Source organism: Phyllobates terribilis, unplaced genomic scaffold (assembly GCF_046119375.1).
Source record: "Phyllobates terribilis strain yellow unplaced genomic scaffold, ASM4611937v1 Scaffold_11__3_contigs__length_659146591, whole genome shotgun sequence".
NCBI lineage: Eukaryota > Metazoa > Chordata > Amphibia > Anura > Dendrobatidae > Phyllobates > Phyllobates terribilis.
Genome location: NW_027362771.1, coordinates 611,579,744 through 611,593,868, shown reverse-complemented (window position 1 = coordinate 611,593,868; position 14,125 = coordinate 611,579,744). Strand labels below are relative to the sequence as shown.

At 39.5% G+C, this 14,125-nt stretch overlaps 3 non-coding genes across 3 annotated transcripts; 1 reads left to right on the top strand and 2 right to left on the bottom strand.

Moving 5' to 3' along the window:
- Window positions 1-1,471: 1,471 nt before the first annotated feature.
- TRNAQ-CUG (transfer RNA glutamine (anticodon CUG)) lies at window positions 1,472-1,543 on the bottom strand. The gene has a single exon. It is a non-coding gene; the product is annotated as a tRNA-Gln (tRNA).
- A 476-nt stretch (window positions 1,544-2,019) lies between these two features.
- TRNAQ-UUG (transfer RNA glutamine (anticodon UUG)) lies at window positions 2,020-2,091 on the top strand. Its single transcript has one exon. It is a non-coding gene; the product is annotated as a tRNA-Gln (tRNA).
- Window positions 2,092-9,464: 7,373 nt separating this feature from the next.
- On the bottom strand, window positions 9,465-9,536 carry TRNAQ-CUG (transfer RNA glutamine (anticodon CUG)). The gene has a single exon. It is a non-coding gene; the product is annotated as a tRNA-Gln (tRNA).
- Window positions 9,537-14,125: the final 4,589 nt, after the last annotated feature.

Below are 14,125 nucleotides of genomic sequence, written 5' to 3'. Positions count from 1 at the left end.
TAAAAAAAAATTTTTTTGCCATAATAATTCCTAAGTGGAGTCCATTCATCTTTTGACTAATCACTACACACCCTTCTCAGTGTTTTCAGCGCAATGGTTTTCTATATCTTATATTACCCCTACAGTGGTCTATGGTGACACTTACCATTTGCAGCAGACTCACTGAGTTTACTTACTTACCAGCACCCCTAACTCTATATTTTAAGTATATAATTCCACATGTGTTAATTCATAGTTTTGATGACTTCAGTGTGAATGTACAATTTTCATAGTCATGAAAATACAGAAAAATCTTTAAATGAGAAGGTGTGTCCAAACTTTTGGTCTGTACTGTAGATGCCATAGTCACTATTGACAGCAGCATCTAAGCAGTTAAACAGCCATGGTCGATGCCGACACCGATTGTGACTGATGCACCTTGGTGTCGGATATTGTGTACAAAGGACAGATGCCTGTCATAGGATGCTATTCACATAAATCTCAGATGAGTTTTAAGTTGTGTTGGTGGTCACTAAGGGGTTGATCATCTAATAGGCACATGTATTTTTCATTCCCTATAGTCAACGCTGACTACTTCATTTAGTGAAATATTATGGAAATATATCTGGTAGAGTGGCTGAGCATTTTAAGGTGTTGGATTACCAGTTGCTGCCAACTGATTTTTAATACACTGTACAGTTTTTCAATATGATCTCTGCTCAGAGGCGGAGCTAGGAGTTCAGCCCCCAATCTGTATAATGGGCCCCACATTATCCCCCAAACTGTATCATGGGCCCCACATTATCCCCCAAACTGTATAATTGGCCCACACTTTAAAAGGGCCCCCACAGTAGTCACTGAAAGCATAAGTCCCCCTCCTCTGTTTCAGAGTCCCCCACTGTTTATGATGCCACCAAAAGTTTTATTCAAAATAAAAAACATCATATACTCACCTATTCCAGGATCCAAATGAGTCCATCGGTGGGGACCAGGTGGACCAATATGCTGTCGAAGTGCCAGTGCACGCACTAGACGTCATTGTCTCGACGCAGTAAGATGACATCACCACACCGGACTTCTGATGTCCTGTGCATGCTTCAGTGCTTCGGCCGTTCTGTAGACCGGAGAGCGGTATTGCGGGGAGATCAAGTTTCCCTGCTCTATTTTGGGCTTAACAGTGTGTAGTCAGTGGTGGGCCCCTTTGAGCTTGGGGTGCAGTGCGCCTGCACCCTCTGCCCCACTGTAGCTATGCCACTGTCTCCTGTGACTTATTTTTCATTCACATAAAGTATATTTCTGATTGCTAATGTTGTGTGTGTTGTTTAATTACCTGTGAAAATATTTTTTTTTTAATGAAGAATATTTGCATTAAATATTTTAATTAAAAATACTTTCATCAGAAATCTTAAAAGTGGAAGAAATATCCAATCTTCCTTTCTAATGTGCATAGAAATTGACAATTAATAAATTCAAGAAATTAGCAACAAAAGTCAGGTCCCACCAAGATTTGAACTTGGATCGCTGGATTCAGAGTCCAGAGTGCTAACCATTACACCATGGAACCATTGCAAGTACTTTAGAATTTGGATGTTTATAGTGAAAATACAGAAAGAAAGAGAAAGACTATGATACCCTTCATGTCTCCTCTAAAAATAGTTTACAAGACACCGGTGTCATTGTTAGGGGTTTGAACACGGAAATCTGACTTAAAATTTTGCACGAACCTGATTTTTTTTTTTGCAATTTTTTTTTACTAAGCCGACTGTCAATTTCTATTCACATCAGAAGGGATGATTGGATCTTTCTGCCACTTTTACAATTTCTGATGAAATGTAAATAAATGAGAGAATTCGCAAATATCTTTATCTTCATTGGCGACATATAATACTATCTGAAAGTAAAACTACTCAATAAAAGTCCCCGATGAGCCCAATAGAGAAAAATACATTCTTTTATGGGTTTGTAGTGTTATTATTAATTACAGGTGTGGGGTTCTTCGCCATGTACGAAATATAAGAGTCAGGAGCTCATTACTAAGCAGGTTCCATGGTGTAATGGGTAGCACTCTGGACTTTGAATCCAGCAATCTGAGTTCAACTCTCGGTGGAACCTAAATGTTTTTTTTAGACTTTATTGGTGCCTTTGGCTTAGGTTATAAAATGTCTTCATGTAAGATTCTACAGTGGATTCTCATTTCTTTGGTTTTGTTTTGGACTATGTATATACAGTGGCGGGGCCCTTCCTTTCTGGACTCTGTATTTAGCCTACATATCTTCCCACGGGCAGGTGTTTAAGCAGTTAGCCTTGTGTCCAGCTCTGCCTCCATCTATTGAGGTCTGCTGGTAAATCAAGAGGTTTTACGCTACAGTTAGGGACCATCCTTATTGGGTACACCTTGTTGCGGTGGAACGGCTGTTAGCTTTTTCTTATCAAAATATTGTTTACTAGTAACTAGTAACATAGGATCGTTGGGTGAATAAAGACCTAGGTCCATCCAATTCAACCTTTCTCACCCAATTGTACTCCCTACACTAACATACTAAATTACTGAGACTTGGCCTCACAAATGTATTATTACCATTTTTATTATTGCTGAACTGCTACAATTTAGCCAATTTACATCCCCTCTATTATGTACATGCACTATTACTAATTATTTACTTACTGCAAGGAATTTTCCCATTATTTTTATCGTAGGTTCAGTCTGTTAATGGCCACAGTGTGAATGTGCTCCTACACATTGCAATTATAAAAGCATGTGTTCCAGCTCATTTTTTTGATTTTGCTTTAGTTTTGCTTTAGTTTTTTGCACTTTGCACATATAGGGGCATGGCTCCCTCTTTCTATGCTATGCATTCAGTCTATATAGCAGGTATTTAAACAGTCAGGCTTGGGTCCGGCTCTGCCCTGGTCCACTGGCATATGGAGAGATTTTTCACTAGAGATAGGACCATCCCGATGGGGTACACCTTGTCATGGTGGGATGGCTTTTACCCTTTTTGATCCAAACAGCGTTAACTAAGTCGCCAATGTTATTTACATGTACTATTTATTTATTTAGTTTGTTACCTATTGCAGAGTATTTCCTCAAATTGTTTTTATCCTAGATTTTGTCTGTTAATGGCCATAGTGTGAATGTGCTCCTACACACATAACTTATAGCAACATGTTTTCCAGCTCATTCATTATTTTTTTTTTATGTATGTATAAGGGTGATTTTTGGTGAACAGGGAGCAGACACTATACATTATAAAGAGGCCTTTACAATGGTAATTGTCAGGATAAGGTCATCATGTATACAGCCAAAGATCTGACAATGGATCTTGTTTTTTTTGGCAAATGATTATTATTATGATTCTATTATTTTTTTTATTTTTTTTTAGAGCACCAGTGATTCCATGGTGCTGTACATGAGAAAAACTTACATACAAGAAACAAATGTAAAATACGGTGAACAACTAACAATGACAGACTGGTAGAGAGGGGAGAGGACCCTGCTCGTGTGGGATTACAGTCTGTAGAATCTACAAATAGGTGTCTGTGTGAATTCTTAAAAATATCAGCAACATAAACAGATGAATAAGTACATTTTGAAAATGAAATAAATAAAAAATGTAAAAAAGTAAAGTAAATGTTAAAAGGCATCTAATTATTACAAAAATACCCCTTATTGCAATGGCGACAGAAAAAAGAAATCTGGCTTGCATAGGTATTCAACCTACAAAAATATAAGTATAAATAGTTGTTTGTTTATTAAATATTAACTTTTTTAATGGTATAAAATAAGAAGAAAAATTAAAAAAAGGTTTGATATTTTCCACTTTTAAACACTAGAGGGAGCAGCTGCTGAAATTTGACATCAAAAGCTAGTGTACTGCAGTAAATGTGGGCAGGATCTGCTCCATGTGTCTGATGTCTCCTCCTTCTGGGCTTAATAAGGGATATATATGATATATGATATGGGATGATGAAGTTTAGGATCACAGTGCAGAGACATTCCTGATCACTGCAAAGTGATACTGAGATGTGGACAGTGTCACCGAGGACGGCTGGCAGCGCAGATTCTGTAAGTTGGTGCTGCTTACTTTATCACTTTTTGGGGTTAAATACACAAACTGTATCACATGATGCAATTAGATACAGGACTCAGTGAAGTGTACCACACATGATAGGATTAGATACACGGGCAGTATCACATACTGGGTTAGATATGCAAATTGTATCACATGATGAGATTAGATATGTCGACAGTATGACATGCTGGGTTAGATATGCAGAGCGTATCATATGATGCGATTAGATACTTGGCTCAGCAAAGTGTATCACACAGGATAGGATTAGATACATGGACTGTTTCATGCATTGAGTTTAGATACACGGAGTATATCACATGGAATGGAATTAGATACATGGAGTGTATCACATGCTGAGATTAGATACTCATCTCTGTTGGCTGTATCACATATGATGACCAATAGATACATGGCACTGTGTGCTGTAGCACACATGTTGGGATTAGATATGCTGCTCTGGAGGGGGAATTTAGATACGCGGGTCCACGGGCCATAATACATGTTAGATTAGATACATTTCTCTACTATATCAGTGTAAAGACTCCTTCAGATGTCTGTAATGCAGGGACATGTAATAAGGTGTTACACTGACAGCACAGCTTAGTCATTGTGTAAAGGGGGGACTCACGGGGCTGCTACCATCTCGCTGTGTGCCAGAACTATCTTTTCTTCGCCCAATGCCCCCTCTACTATTAAGGCCTGAGACCAGAGTTTGTGCTGCAATGGAGGATTTGCTGTACTCACTGTTACACCATTCATGGAACCGACACCGACTTCAAGCAAAACAGGAGATTGTAAATCCGCGTAAACAGACTCACTTTTACTGTGAAATTCTTCCAAACACTGCTGTAGCATACAGATCAAGACAAGTTCTTTGGTTGGTGAAGGACCCTTGGTAATGTGCCTTTCCAGTGTTTACCCTCATTTCTCCCTGAGGCGCAACATCTTCCATTTCTTCTGGGACCCGGCTAAGAATCACCCCTCAAGGGATACAGAGGCCTCCCCTTGAGCACCTCTAACAGGCCATAAGCCTAGGACTGTGCCGGCCTCCAGATTCTGTCTCAAATGTGTCCTCATTCTGTTCAGATAACTTGTACTAGTCAAACACTTCTTCACTGCTGATACTGCTGATGGAGTCTGCTTTCCTGTGTGCTGAGTCTTCCTTCACATTCCGTCTCTCTCTTTATATGGAACAGTACCTACCTCGGTTCTGTGCTCTTGGGTCTTGAACCCAGGACTAAGGTGACCTGACATAGGCCTCCCCTAACGGCAGGCGTACACTGCCTAATGCTCCTCGCTACTCACACTCCCCAAACTAGACAGTCTTTAATCAGGAAATAATTTTCTATAAAAAACTGCTCTACGGCTATAACTCCTCCCAGCTGAAGATGTAACCCCTGTATTAACTACCAAGTGTCAAAGCAGTGTAGTGTATTAAATCCCTATCTCTATTGTATGGTTCCCCCAATTGGGAAGGCCTCCCGCTAAGCCTATAGGAGAACCGGCATACAATATTCGGCAATAGGGATTTCACAGCAAACACTTTATCATAAATCACATAACCATATAACAAATATAAAGGGTGATTTTTGGTGAACAGGGAGGAGACACTATGCATTATAAAGAGGCCGTTACTATGGTAATTGTCAGGACAATGTCAACATGTATGCAGCTTAAGATCTGACAATAGATTTTTTTTGTCAAAAGATTATTATTATGATACTATTATTATTAGTAGTAGTATTATTTAGTTTTAGAGCACCACTGATTCCATGGTTCTGTACATGAGAAGGGGTTACATACAAGATAAAATATAAAATACGGTGAACAAACTAACAATGACAGACTGGTACAGAGGGACCCTGCTCTTGTGGGATTACAGTCTGTGGAATATCCAAATATGTGTCTATGCGAATTCTGAAAAATATCAGCAACATAAACAGATAAATAAGGACATTTTAAAAATAAAATATATAAAAATGTAAAAATAAAATTTAAAGTAAATGTTAAAAGGTATCTAATTATTAAAAAATACCCCTTATTGCAATGGCGACAAAAAAGGAATCTGACTTACACAGGAATTGAACCTGCAAAAATGTGAAGTGTAAATAGTTGTTTGCTTTTTAAATATTAACATTTTTTAATGGTATAAATTGGGAAAACAAAGTTATAAAAAGGTTTGATATTTTCCACTTTTAAACACGAGAGGGAGCAGCTGCTTAAATTTGCCATGAAAAGCTAGTGTACTGCTAGTTTGCCTTACGACTGCAGTAAATGTGGGCAGTATCTGCTCCATGTGTCTGATGTCTCCTCCTTCTGGGCTTTCTATGGGATATATATGATATATGATATGGGATGATGAAGTTTAGGATCACAGTGCAGAGACATTATTGATCACTGCAAAGTGATACTGAGATGTGGACAGTGTCACCGGGGTCGGCTGGCAGCGCAGATTCTGTAAGTTGGTGCTGCTCACTTTATCCCATTTTTGGATTCGATACACAAACTGTATCACAGGATGGAATTAGATACAGGACTCAGCAAAGTATACCAGACATGGTGAGATTAGATACACGGGCAGTATCACATCCTGGGTTAGATATGCAAATTGTCTCACATGATGAGATTAGATATGTCGACAGCGTGACATGCTTGTTTAGATATGCAGGGTGTATCACATGATTGAATTAGATACAGGACTCAGTGAAGCATTCCACACATGATGAGATTAGATACACGAGCAGTATCACATGCTGGGTTAGGTATGCAAATTTTCTCACATGATAAGATTACATATGTCGACAGCGTAACGTACTGGGTTAGATATGTAGAGTGTATCGCATGATGGGATTACATACTTGGCTCAGTGGAGGGTATCACACAGGATAGGATTAGATACATGGACAATATCACACACTGAGATTAGATACATGGAGTATATCACATGGAATGGAATTAGATATGGGAAGTGTATCACATGCTGAGATTAGATACTCGTCTCTGTGGGCTGCATCACATATGATGAACTTTATATACATGGCACTGTGTGCTGTATCACACATGTTGGGATTAGATACGAGGCTCTGAAGGGGTAATTAAGATATGCGGTTCTGCGGGCCATAACACATGATGGATTAGATACATTTCTCTGCTATATCAGTGTAAAGACTCCATCAGATGTCTGTAATGCAGGAACATGTAATAAGATGTTTCACTGACAGCACAGCTTAGTCAGTGCACAAAGCATAGCAGGGAGTCAGTGCTCTGACTGTTCAAACCAAGCACAGGCACTTGGTGCTTCAAGGTGGAGCCAATTATTTAAGTAGACCTTCCCACCTGCTTGCATTCCCTCAATCTCCACCCGTTTCTGCTTTGAATGAAAGCTCTGGCATCATAGAGTGAGGGAAGAGTGGGGATAGATGGAAGCCAAGTAGGTGGAAAGGTCTGTTTAAATGATTGGCCCTCCAAGCGCCTGTACTTTCATTTGGACCGTCATTCTGTGTGGACAGACTTTCTTTAAAGGGCATCTGTCAGCTTAGAATTACTGTTAAAGCTAAATCCCACCGCGTGGTGCCAACCATTTTAACACAACCTCCCACCTGCTTTGTTTCCCTCAATTTCCACCCCCTCTTCTTTAATTGATAGCTCTAGCTTCATAGAGCCAGTAAAGGGTAGAGATAGATGGAAACCAAGCAGGTGAGAAGGTGTATTTAAATGATTGACCCCGCCATGAAGCACCAAGCGACTTTACTTGGTTTGAACAGTCGCTCTGTGCTGACAGAGTCACTTTAAGTGGTAGACATCCCCTTTAATCATTATGTTTATATTGCGACAAGTGAATCCCATTGAGAAATGAAGACTAACTTGGGAGAATGAAATCAGTCAAAGAGATTTTAGTCATGGTGTTGGCTTCAGACAGCAGTTTTTTTGTAGAAAATATCTTTGGAATATATCTTGTTAAACAAGCAAGCTTCTATTTCCAATTATGAGACACTTTTTCCTAACCCCACACAGCTTGAACCCATCATTCATACTAAATAATTTCTAACATTAATCATCTTGGTCAAAACAAGCAAAACCGATCACTCACTGAGAGATCATATTACTGCTGCCTATTTAGGTCTATGGAGGCTAGATGAACAGATGGAGGCAGAAACCTACACAGAACCAAACTGTTAACAGGAACTGGACTAGCTTGAATAAGTGGTGAGTAAATTGTCCATTCGTACTGACATGTTGATTTACGTTCTACATTTAAAACACTTGTATTATTAACTGTAAATGTCATTACTATTGGGAGCTTTCTTTGATTTTCTAGTCCTTTGCCATAATGATGGAGAGGAAACTATCCTTTCTCTCTTTAATGTCAAAATGACATCAGATTAGGTGACCAGTGGAGATTTCACATGATCGGGGCTCCCCGGATGCTCTGTCTACTGTCTCATCATCATCAAGGAACGGTTTTCTCTGTGTGGAGAATGCAAAGGACAACTAAACTTCATTGGCACAAAGGGAGAAAGTGATGGAAATGTTTGTAATGTTTCTTAATCATCTATCAGGCACATGGATTTTTCAATCATTTTAGTCAAGATGCAATTTTTCACACATTGAAAGATGCCTTCAACAAGTGAGATTTTGTGGAATCATATCAGGTAGCATAGTTAAGCAGGCTAAGGTGCTGAGTTTAGGCTGCAGTTTCGTTGAGGGTGTGGGTTCGAATACCACCGCTGCCAATAAAGTTTTTATTTTCTGGGCTGCTGCTGTTTTTCTTTTTTAACTCTACAGTTTTTCAATATGTTCGCCAGTGACTTATCTATCATCCTGATGAAGTATATTTCTGATTGCTAATTGTTACGTGTGTTTTGTTACAGGATGAAAATATAGATTTTTAATCAACATTATTTTTAATAAATAACTTTAATGCAGATATTGGTTAAACTATTGCATTCAAATTTCACCAGAAATTTTAAAAGTTGTAAAAAAATCTAATCTTCCCTTCTGACATGAATAAAAATTGTCAATTGGCAAATGAAAGAAATTAGCACCAAAATGCAATTTGGGCCCCACTGAGATTTAAACGCTGGATTCAGAGTCTAGAATGCTAACAATTACAACAAGGAATTTGGGTTTTCATCCAGCCAAATCAGAGCTCATACTTTGCACTGAAGAGGGGCAACACCCTGAAACACAGTTGTATGCAAATTGAGAAACTGGTTTGGTTTTTAATCTCATCAAGTCATATGACAAAGCTCGCTAAAGGGTCGATATTGACATTTATTAAAAATAAAGATTTTTAATAATGAATATTTGCATTAAATATTTAAAAAAAATACTTTCACCAGAAATCTTAAAAGTGGAAGAAATAGCCAACTTTCCATTCTGATGTGCACAGAAATTGACAATAATAAATTGAGGTTCCACTGAGATTTGAACTCAGATCACTGGATTCAGAGTCGAGAGTGCTAACCATTACACCATGAAACCATGGCATGAGCTGGAGAATTTGGCTTTTTACAGTGAGAATACAGAAAGGGAAGAGAAAGACTAAGCTACCCTTCATCTCTCCCCTAAAAATAGCTTACAAGACCAGACATCAGTGTTTTCAGCCCACACTGGATACTTACATCACAATCCTCATCAATAAACTTGTATTATGGTACAGTAAGTATACAGAGTTTTCCCTGTGTCAAGAAAGTAAAGAATGACAGAAGTTCAAGAATTGAAAGGACATTAGTTCCAATTTTGAACGGTGGGAATGCCGGGTGGTGGACCGCCATCATGCTCACTTTGACTTATCCTATAGATAAGTCATCAATTGTTAAAGAGTAAGATTTATTACATTTTATTTTCATGGGGACGTTGATGTAGATTGTGATGTAAGTGTTCTTTGTGGGTTGAAAACACTGGTGTCCTATTTTAGTCTTCTAAATTGTTTTGGACTTTTAACTAGTAAAACCCAAACTTCATCTATAAAGGACTGGGATGGCATGTAAGTAAGTAAAATAAATTCATGAAAATGTAATGCTTACATTGTATCAGGATTAGGGGTAGGAATATAGAAAGCTGAGTTAAAATTTTGTGCCAACCTGATTATTTTTGGGGGTATTTTTTTTTTTTACTAAACCGATAGTTAATTTCTATTCACATCAGAAAGGAAGATTGGATCTTTCTGCCACTTTTACGATTTCTGATAAAATCGAAATAAATGAGAGGATTAGCAAATATCTTTATCTTCATTGGTGACATATAATACTATCTGAAAGTAAAACGACTGCGTAAAAGTCCCCGATGAGCCTAATAGAGAAAAATACATTCTTTTATGGGTTTGTAGTATTACTAATAATTACAGGTGTGTACGGTTCTTGCTCATATACGAAATATAAGAGTCAGGAGCTTGTTACAAAGCAGGTTCCATGGTGTAATAGTTAGCACACTGGACTTTGAATCCAGCAATCTGAGTTAGACTCTCGGTGGAACCTAAATGGGTTTTTTTAGACTTTATTGTTGTCTTCGGCTTAGGTTATAAAATGTCTTCATGTAAGATTCTACAGTGGATTCTCATTTCTTTGGTTGTTTTTTTTTTTGGACTATGTATATACAGTGACGGGGCTCCGCCTTTCTGGACTCTGTATTTAGCCTACATATCTTCCCACGGGCAGGTGTTTAAGCGGTCAGGCTTGTGTCCAGCTCTGCCTCCATCTATTGAGGTCTGCTGGTACCGCTGCCAAAAAAGTATTTTTTTCTGGGCTGCTGCAGTTTTTCTTTTTTAACTACAGTTTTTCAATATGTTTGCTGGTGAGTTACCTATCATCCTCATCAAGTATATTTCTAATTGCTAATGTTATGTGTTTTTGTTATGGGGTGAAAATAAAGTTTTTTAATAAGCATTATTTTTAATAAATAACTTTAATGCAGGTATTGGCTAAACTATTGCATTCAAATTTCACCAGAAATTTTAAAAGTGGCAGAAAAATCCAATCTTCCCTTCTGACATGATTAAAAAATGGCAATTAGTAAATGAAAGAAATTAGAATCAAAAAATGAATTCAGGTCCAACCTAGATTTGAACTCGGATCGCTGGATTCCAGAGAGTCCAGAGTGCTAACCGTTACACCATGGAACCATCTGACATTTCTTAGACTTTGGGTTCTCACCTTGCTAAATCAGTTCATAGACTGATGAGGGGCAACACACTGAAACAATCTGTCTGCAATTTGAGAATCAGGTTTGGTTTTTATCCTAAGTCATATGACAAAACTCGTTAAAGGGTCTATATTGACATTTAGATTTGCTACTTCCAATAGGTGGCGCTAGAGTTCAAGACTTCTTCCTTTCCAAAGAGGCAATTTGGATATTTAATTTCCCAGAGGAGCTTGAGCATGCAGGGCATATAAGTCTCTCTGGCAAGTCTCCATGACCTCATCATACCTAGAATCCTGTGAGAGGTGGCAAGCTTAAGATGTAATGAGTACTGAAAGGGTGAGAGTGAGGAGCAGAGGAGGCCGGAGAGAACAGGTGAGGGGAATGTAAGTATTTTTTTTCTCTTTAACATTATTACTTTGGGATAGACCCCAGAGCATAATACCAAAGAATCAAAGGATCTTACCATGCTAACTCTGCATGGATTGGTGGGAGGGTTGAACCATCGGGTGCCATGTCTCTGGCTTGTGCAGTACAGTGAGGATGAACAAGAACAGAAACGGAGAAGGTGGCACTTTCAATGGTGTGTAAAATTCAATAATTCTTGACTAAGGGTATGTGATTAGCCAGAAACGCGTCGGTATTTAATATCCCTGTTTGTCATTTTTATGGATTCAACAATAAAGAATTATTGAATTTTCCTCCTTTCTGGAGGCGCCGTTTTCTCAGTTTCTCCTCCTGTTCAACCCACAACACAATAAGGAACTTTACATTGAATTTCCCAGTAAAAAAAAACACACAAAGGGGCGAATCGTAATTTGCTTTATCAGCTTATCATTAATGAAGACAGATTTTCCCATTATAGTTTCTTAGTTTTAAGGTTGAATGTAGACTTAATTCCATTGATCTCAACCTATAACCTAACATGATACGAGAAAACAGTTAGCTCTTTTAAAATTCAATGGAATTAGGAGATAGAGGCCGACATAGACATTCTGCTGCAAGTTCACCTGAAACGACTGTTATATTTCTCCATAGAACTTTATGGGCAAAAACTGTCATCTCCTATCTCAGTAATGGGAAAGTCTGTCTTCACTGAATACAGATATTACCCGAGAATTGAGATTCTTGAGAATAAAGCAGAAAGAAGAGATCTGCTTATCTCTGATAAGATATATGACAAGGTTTATTATTTATTATTTATTATTATTAATAATTTATATAGCACCATTGATTCCATGGCACTGTACATAAGAAGGGGTTACATACCAAATACAGATATCACTTACAGTAAACAAACTAACATTGATAGAACGGTACGGAGGGAAGAGGACTCTGCCCTTCCGGGCTTACATTCTACAGGAAAGGGGCAGAGACAGTAGGTTGAGGGGTTGCAGAAGTTCCGGTGTTGTTGGTTGAGGTGGCAGCAAGCAAGGTCATGGCAGGCTGTAAGCTTGTTTGAAGAGATGGGTTTTCAGATTCCGTCTGAAGGATCCAGGTGAGGTGGATAATCGGACGTGTTGAGGTACAGAATTCCATAGGATGGGGGATATTCGGGAAAAATCTTGGAGGCGATTGCGTGAGGAATGAATAAGTGTGGAGAAGAGAAGGAGGTCTTGGGAGGAACGGAGGTTACGTGAAGGAATATATCGGGAGATTAGTTCAGAGATGTACGTAGGAGAGAGGCTGTGGATGGGTTTGTAGGTCAGTGTTAGTAGTTTGAACTGGATACACTGGGGGAATGGGAGCCAATGAAGGAATTTGCAAAGGTAGGTAGCAGAAGAGTAGCAAGTCGAGAGATGAACGAATCGTGCAGCAGAGTTGAGGATGGACTGGAGGGGTGCAACAGTGTTAGCAGGTAGGCCACAGAGGAGGATGTTGCAGTAGTGGAGGAAGGAGATGATGAGGGCATGCACAAGCAGTTTAGTAGATTGAGGGTTGAGGAAAGGATGAATTCTGGAAATATTTTTGAGCTGGAGGTGACAGGAGGTGGCGAGAGCTTGGATGTGGGGTTTGAAGCACAGGGCAGAGTCAAGGGTTACTCTGAGGCAGCGGATTGTCGGTGCAGGGGAGAGAGTAATGTCATTTATTGTGATATAGACATCAGGTGGGAAAGATATGCGAGATGAGGGAAAGCTAATGAGTTCAGTTTTATCCACATTGAGCTTGAGGTAGCAGGAGGAGAAGAAGGAGGATATGGCTGCTAGACATGCTGGGATTCTGGACAGCAGAGAGGTGACACCTGGGCCAGAGAGGTAGATTTGGGTGTCATCAGCGTACAGATGGTACTGGAAGCCATGGGATTTTATGAGCTGTCCCAGGCCAAGGGTGTAGATTGAGAAGAGTAGGGGTCCTAGGACAGAGCCTTAAGGGACTCCAACAGAGAGGGGGCGGGGTGAGGAGATAGTGTGGGAGTGGGAGATGCCAAATGTGCGGTTAGAAAGGTATGAGGAGATCCAAGATAGGGCGAGGTCTTTGACGCCAAAGGAAGAGAGGATCTGTAGTAGGAGGCAATGGTCAACTGTATCGAAAGTAGAGGACAGATCAAGAAGAAGGAGTACAGAGAATTGTCTGTTAGCTTTGGCTGTAAGTAAGTCATTGGTGATTTTGGTAAGGGCAGTTTCGGCGGAATGGTGGGGGCGGAAGCCAGATTGTTGTTTGTCGAAGAGAGAGTTAGATGAAAAGTGGGAGGAAAGATCAGCGTGCACGTGTTGCTCGAGGAGTTTGGAGGCAAATGGGAGCAGCGATATAGGGAGATAGCTGGACAAGGCGCTTGGGTCAAGGGATGGCTTTTTGAGGATGGGCGTGATTGTGGCATGTTTGAAGGCAGCGGGGAAAGTACCAGAAGTTAGTGATAGGTTGAAGAGATGGGTTAGGGATGGGATGAGTGTGGGGGTGAGGTTGGGGGGGAGGTGGGATGGGATGGGGTCGAG